The sequence below is a fragment of the Hemiscyllium ocellatum genome (genome assembly GCF_020745735.1).
Source record: "Hemiscyllium ocellatum isolate sHemOce1 chromosome 15 unlocalized genomic scaffold, sHemOce1.pat.X.cur. SUPER_15_unloc_4, whole genome shotgun sequence".
NCBI classification, from domain to species: domain Eukaryota; kingdom Metazoa; phylum Chordata; class Chondrichthyes; order Orectolobiformes; family Hemiscylliidae; genus Hemiscyllium; species Hemiscyllium ocellatum.
Window position 1 is genome coordinate 45,001 of NW_026867468.1, and position 7,500 is coordinate 52,500.

Consider the following 7,500-nt stretch of genomic DNA (forward strand, 5'->3'; position numbering starts at 1 on the left):
ATCAGTAACCACTGACACTTAGAATATTTTTGAAGCAGTACAAATCAGTAACCAGCGACACTTAGAATATTTTTGAAGCAGTACAAATCAGTAACCAGCGACACTTAGAATATTTTTGAAGCAGTACAAATCAGTAACCACTGACACTTAGAATATTTTTGAAGCAGTACAAATCAGTAACCAGCGACACTTAGAATATTTTTGAAGCAGTACAAATCAGTAACCAGCGACACTTAGAATATTTTTGGAGCAGTACAAATCAGTAACCAGCGACACTTAGAATATTTTTGAAGCAGTACAAATCAGTAACCACTGACACTTAGAATATTTTTGAAGCAGTACAAATCAGTAACCAGCGACACTTAGAATATTTTTGAAGCAGTACAAATCAGTAACCACTGACACTTAGAATATTTTTGAAGCAGTACAAATCAGTAACCACTGACACTTAGAATATTTTTGAAGCAGTACAAATCAGTAACCAGCGACACTTAGAATATTTTTGGAGCAGTACAAATCAGTAACCACTGACACTTAGAATATTTTTGAGCAGTACAAATCAGTAACCAGCGACACTTAGAATATTTTTCAGTCAGTACAAATCAGTAACCAGCGACACTTAGAATATTTTTGAGTCAGTACAAATCAGTAACCAGTGACACTTAGAATATTTTTGGAGCAGTACAAATCAGTAACCAGCGACACTTAGAATATTTTTGAAGCAGTACAAATCAGTAACCAAGTGCATTTTTGAATTGGTTACTGATTTCTCCGTTGAAGTTGGGGCTGCGGTTGGCTTCAGTTAGTGGTGGGGGCTTAATTTTCGCCGAGGGGAGCGTGTCCCGGTAGTGTCTCCGAGGAAGTGGTACCTATTGAAGGGGGTGTTTCTGAATTTGGGCCCTTTTTGAGTGGCATTGCCGGATGGGTTTTGTGTTGAAGGCTTCCAAATCGGGTAGCTCAGCCGGATTTGACCCGGCGGTTCTACCGACTGTCACGCCTTCGAGGGGGGACTGTTGTCTAAGTTCAGGCCGAATTTGGTGAATTTCCTAAGTCGGGAAGTGGTCCCAACGGGTTTGGGAGTGAACCTAACTGCTCATACCAACTTTGAGGCTTTGGGGCCGGGTAGCACAGTCGGATTTGACCCGGCGGTTCTGCCGAATGCCTGGCCTTCGAGGGGGGCCTGCCCTCTGAGTTCAGGCCGAATTTGGTGATTTTCCTAAGTCGGGAAGTGGTCCAAACGGGGATGGGAGTGAACCTGACAGCTCATACCGACTTTGGGGCTTCCAAGCCGGGTAGCTCAACCGGATTTGATCCGGCGGTTCTAGCGACTGCCACGGCTTCGAGGGGGGACTGTTGTCTAAGTTCAGGCCGAATTTGGTGAATTTCCCGAGTCGGGAAGTGGTCCAAACGGGGATGGGAGTGAACCTGACAGCTCTTACCGACATTGAGGCTTCGGGGCCGGGTAGCTCAGTCGGATTTGACCCGGCGATTCTGCCGACTTCCACGCCTTCGAGCGGGGACTCTCCTCTAAGTTCAGGCCGAATTTGGTGAATTTCCTAAGTCGGGAAGTGGTCCAAACGGGGATGGGAGTGAACCTAACTGCTCATACCAACTTTGAGGCTTTGGGGCCGGGTAGCACAGTCGGATTTGACCCGGCGGTTCTGCCGAATGCCTGGCCTTCGAGGGGGGCCTGCCCTCTGAGTTCAGGCCGAATTTGGTGATTTTCCTAAGTCGGGAAGTGGTCCAAACGGGGATGGGAGTGAACCTGACAGCTCATACCGACTTTGGGGCTTCCAAGCCGGGTAGCTCAACCGGATTTGATCCGGCGGTTCTAGCGACTGCCACGGCTTCGAGGGGGGACTGTTGTCTAAGTTCAGGCCGAATTTGGTGAATTTCCCGAGTCGGGAAGTGGTCCAAACGGGGATGGGAGTGAACCTGACAGCTCTTACCGACATTGAGGCTTCGGGGCCGGGTAGCTCAGTCGGATTTGACCCGGCGATTCTGCCGACTTCCACGCCTTCGAGCGGGGACTCTCCTCTAAGTTCAGGCCGAATTTGGTGAATTTCCTAAGTCGGGAAGTGGTCCAAACGGGGATGGGAGTGAACCTGACAGCTCTTACCGACTTTGGGGCTTCCAAGCCGGGTAGCTCAACCGGATTTGATCCGGCGGTTCTAGCGACTGTCACGCCTTCGAGGGGGGACTGTTGTATAAGTTCAGGCCGAATTTGGTGAATTTCCCGAGTCGGGAAGTGGTCCAAACGGGGATGGGAGTGAACCTGACAGCTCTTACCGACTTTGGGGCTTCCAAGCCGGGTAGCTCAACCGGATTTGATCCGGCGGTTCTGCCGACTGTCACGCCTTCGAGGGGGGACTGTTGTATAAGTTCAGGCCGAATTTGGTGAATTTCCCGAGTCGGGAAGTGGTCCAAACGGGGATGGGAGTGAACCTGACAGCTCTTACCGACTTTGAGGCTTCGGGGCCGGGTAGCTCAGCCGGATTTGATCCGGCGGTTCTGCCGACTGTCACGCCTTCGAGGGGGGACTGTCCTCTGAGTTCAGGCCGAATTTGGTGAATTTCCCGAGTCGGGAAGTGGTCCAAACGGGGATGGGAGTGAACCTGACAGCTCATACCGACTTTGAGGCTTCCAAGCCGGGTAGCTCAGCCGGATTTGACCCGGCGATTCTGCCGACTTCCACGCCTTCGAGGGGGGACTGCCCTCTGAGTTCAGGCCGAATTTGGTGCATTTCCCGAGTCGGGAAGTGGTCTCTGTCACAACGGGGGCAAGTGTCTGAAGAGGTAAAGTGAGTAACCAGCACAGCTTAGGGAAGGGTTCCAAAGTTCTCAACAATGTGAATTCGGTTACCAGGAAAGCTTAGGAAAGTTGCCTGACTGTCCCAAACGAATGAACTGCAAAACTTAGGGAACATGCCCGAAGATGCTTAAAAGTGTGAAATCAGTAAGCAGGAAAGCATAGGAAAGTGCCTGAAAGTGCTAAATGAGTAACATGAAAAACGTAGAAAAATGCCCGAAAATGTTTAAAAGTGTGAACTCAGTAACCAGCAAAACTTAGTAAAACGTTGGAAAAGCAGAAATGAGTAACCAGAAAAACTTAGAAAAATGTTTGAAAATGAGAAATGAGTAACCAGAAAAACTTAGAAAAATGTTTGAAAATGAGAAATGAGTAACCAAGAAAACTTAGAAAAATGCCCAAAAAGAAGAAATCAGTAACCAGAAAAACTTAGAAAAATGTTTGAAAATGAGAAATGAGTAACCAGAAAAACTTAGAAAAATGTTTGAAAATGAGAAATGAGTAACCAAGAAAACTTAGAAAAATGCCCAAAAAGAAGAAATCAGTAACCAGAAAAACTTAGAAAAATGTTTGAAAATGAGAAATGAGTAACCAAGAAAACTTAGAAAAATGTTTGAAAATGAGAAATGAGTAACCAAGAAAACTTAGAAAAATGCCCAAAAAGAAGAAATCAGTAACCAGAAAAACTTAGAAAAATGTTTGAAAATGAGAAATGAGTAACCAAGAAAACTTAGAAAAATGCCCAAAAAGAAGAAATCAGTAACCAGAAAAACTTAGAAAAATGTTTGAAAATGAGAAATGAGTAACCAGAAAAACTTAGAAAAATGTTTGAAAATGAGAAATGAGTAACCAAGAAAACTTAGAAAAATGCCCAAAAAGAAGAAATCAGTAACCAGAAAAACTTAGAAAAATGTTTGAAAATGAGAAATGAGTAACCAAGAAAACTTAGAAAAATGCCCGAAAAGAAGAAATCAGTAACCAGAAAAACTTAGAAAAATTTTCGGCCAAGTGTGAAAAATATTCTAAGTGTCAGCGGAGGAAAATGCCGAAGCATCGGGAAAGATTCAAAAACTCATGCCGAACATGAGTTCCGAAGTGCCGGAGGAACTGGGCGAATTGAGCCCGGCGGTTGGCCAGATGTCGTTTTGAGTCTGCAGCCCGAAAACTTTAACTTTGTCTGCCGCGGAAGTCTGGACCGGGAAAAATCCAAACGGTTTTGCCGGGTTCGAGTTCCAGAGCGAAGCAGTCGAATTTGAAATTCAGACCCATTCAGTGCCACTTGACATTGTGACACAGTGAGGTTGGCGGGGTACCCGGAGATTTCTGGGAACACGATTTTTAGAACAAAATGGCGGCGCGGGACCACTTTGAAAGGCATCCGAAAAACGGTTCCGCGGGCAGAGCACTTGAATGACAGGCCTGTGTGCATGCCCAAGAGCTCTCGGAAGTCTAATTTTTGACACTTTGTCAAATTTCGACAGACTTACCCAACTCTTGCTGCCTGTTCTAAGAATCAGTCAGAGGCCTGTGCGGCGGTCTCTTGACACTTTGGAGGGCGGGCAAACCCCACGTTGACTCCGGCCGTCCCTCCAAAAGGCACTTGCTATTGGGGGAAAGGATTGCAAGTAGCCTGGTTCCCGTGGGAGCGGCCAGGAAGGGTGCAGGCTGGCCCTTGCCTGAGCATTCCCAAAACCCTCTTCCGCTGAGAGCAGACCTCGCACGCCGCACTACCGGCTCTGGGAGTGGTTGGCCGCTATTGTACATAGTCCGGTCCTTCCTCTGCCACCCGGCAAGTGCGATGGCTCTGCCGCCCTGCGGTGCTCGTCACCCAGGTTTGGGGAACACGATACTTAGAACATGTTGGCGGCTCGGGACCTGCAGGCGAACGGGGCCCCGTGGTGCTGAGCACATCGACCTCGGGTCTCAGTGCAAGCCGGAGAGTTCGCGGAAGTCTTAAAAGATTTTGACATCTGCTCAAATCTTTGACAGGCTTGCCTGACTCTTTCCGTCCGTTCTAAGAATCAGTCGGAGGCCGGGGCGGGGACGGTCTCTTGACACACGGAGGGTTGGCTTCCCTCCTCAGGTGTTTGTGTCGAAAATGAAGGCGAGAGATGCAAGCGTCCTGGTTCCCCTGGGTGCTGCCAGCAAGGGTGCAGGCTGACCCTTGCCTGAGCACTCCCAAAAGCCTCTTAAGCTGAGAGCAGGCGCCGCACTACCGGCTCTGGGAGTCGTTGGCCGCTATTGTACATAGTCCGGTCCTTCCTCTGCCACCCGGCAAGTGCGATGGCTCTGCCTCCCTGCGGTGCTCGTCACCCAGGTTTGGGGAACACGATACTTAGAACATGTTGGCGGCTCGGGACCTGCAGGCGAAGGGGGCCCCGTGGTGCTGAGCACATCGACCTCGCGTCTCAGTGCAAGCCGGAGAGTTCGCGGAAGTCTTAACAGGCTTGCCTGACTCTTTCCGTCCGTTCTAAGAATCAGTCGGAGGCCGGGGCGGGGACGGTCTCTTGACACACGGAGGGTTGGCTTCCCTCCTCAGGCGTTTGTGTCGAAAATGAAGGCGAGAGATGCAAGCGTCCTGGTTCCCCTGGGTGCTGCCAGCAAGGGTGCAGGCTGACCCTTGCCTGAGCACTCCCAAAAGCCTCTTAGGCTGAGAGCAGGCGCCGCACTACCGGCTCTGGGAGTCGTTGGCCGCTATTGTACATAGTCCGGTCCTTCCTCTGCCACCCGGCAAGTGCGATGGCTCTGCCTCCCTGCGGTGCCCGTCACCCAGGTTTGGAGAACACGATACTAAGAACATGTTGGCGGCTCGGGACCTGCAGGCGAAAGGGGCCCCGTGGTGCTTAGCACATCGACCTCGCGTCTCAGTGCAAGCGGGAGAGTTCGCGGAAGTCTAAAGCTTTTGACATTCGCTCAAAGCTTTGACAGGCTTGCCCGACTCTTTCCGTCCGTTCTAAGAATCAGTCAGAGGCTGGTGGGGAGGTCTCTTGACGCAAGGGGAGGGGTGGCGTCCCTCCTCAGGCGCTTGTGTCGAAAATGAAGGCGAGAGATGCAAGCGTCCTGGTTCCCCTGGGTGCTGCCAGCAAGGGTGCAGGCTGACCCTTGCCTGAGCACTCCCAGAAGCCTCTTAGGCTGAGAGCAGACGCCGCACAACCGGCTCTGGGAGTCGTTGGCCGCTATTGTACATAGTCCGGTCCTTCCTCTGCCACCCGGCAAGTGCGATGGCTCTGCCTCCCTGCGGTGCCCGTCACCCAGGATTGGAGAACACGATACTAAGAACATGTTGGCGGCTCGGGACCTGCAGGCGAAAGGGGCCCCGTGGTGCTTAGCACATCGACCTCGCGTCTCAGTGCAAGCCGGAGAGTTCGCGGAAGTCTAAAGCTTTTGACATTCGCTCAAAGCTTTGACAGGCTTGCCCGACTCTTTCCGTCCGTTCTAAGAATCAGTCAGAGGCCGGTGGGGAGGTCTCTTGACGCAAAGGGGAGGGGTGGCGTCCCTCCTCAGGCGCTTGTGTCGAAAAATGAAGGCGAGAGACGCGAGCGGCCTGGTTGCTTTGGGTGCTGCCAGGAAGGATGTGGTCTGACCCTTGCCTGAGCACATCCAAAAGCATGTGATGTTGAGAGCAGACCTCGAGCCCCGCACAACCGGCTCTGGGAGTCGTTGGCCGCTATTGTACATAGTCCGGTCCTTCCTCTGCCACCCGGCAAGTGCGATGGCTCTGTCGCCCTGTGGTGCCCGTCACCCAGGTTTGGGGAACACGATACTAAGAACATGTTGGCGGCTCGGGACCTGCAGGCGAAAGGGGCCCCGTGGTGCTGAGCACATCGACCTCGGGTCTCAGTGCAAGCCAGAGAGTTCGCGGAAGTCTAAAGCTTTTGACATACGCTCAAATCTTTGACAGGCTTGCCCGACTCTTTCCGTCCGTTCTAAGAATCAGTCAGAGGCCGGTGGGGAGGTCTCTTGACGCAAGGGGAGGGGTGGCGTCCCTCCTCAGGCGCTTGTGTCGAAAAATGAAGGCGAGAGACACGAGCGGCCTGGTTGCTTTGGGTGCTGCCAGGAAGGATGTGGTCTGACCCTTGCCTGAGCACTCACAGAAGCATGTGACGTTGAGAGCAGACCTCGAGCCCCGCACGACCGGCTCTGGGAGTGGTTGGCCGCTATGGTACATAGTCCGGTCCTTCCTCTGCCACCCGGCAAGTGCGATGGCTCTGCCGCCCTGTGGTGCCCGTCACCCAGGTTTGGGGAACACGATACTAAGAACATGTTGGCGGCTCGGGACCTGCAGGCGAAAGGGGCCCCGGGGTGCTTAGCACATCGACCTCGTGTCTCAGTGCAAGCCGGAGGGTTCGCGGCAGTCTAAAGCTTTTGACATTCGCTCAAAGCTTTGACAGGCTTGCCCGACTCTTTCCGTCCGTTCTAAGAATCAGTCAGAGGCCAGTGCGGAGGTCTCTTGACACAAGGGGAGGGGTGGTGTCCCTCCTCAGGCGCTTGTGTCGAAAATGAAGGCGGGAGACGCAAGCGTCCTGGTTCCCCCTGGGTGCTGCCAGCAAGGGTGCAGGCTGACCCTTGCCTGAGCACTCCCAAAAGCCTCTTAGGCTGAGAGCAGACGCCGCGCTACCGGCTCTGGGAGTCGTTGGCCGCTATGGTACATAGTCCGGTCCTTCCTCTGCCACCCGGCAAGTGCGATGGCTC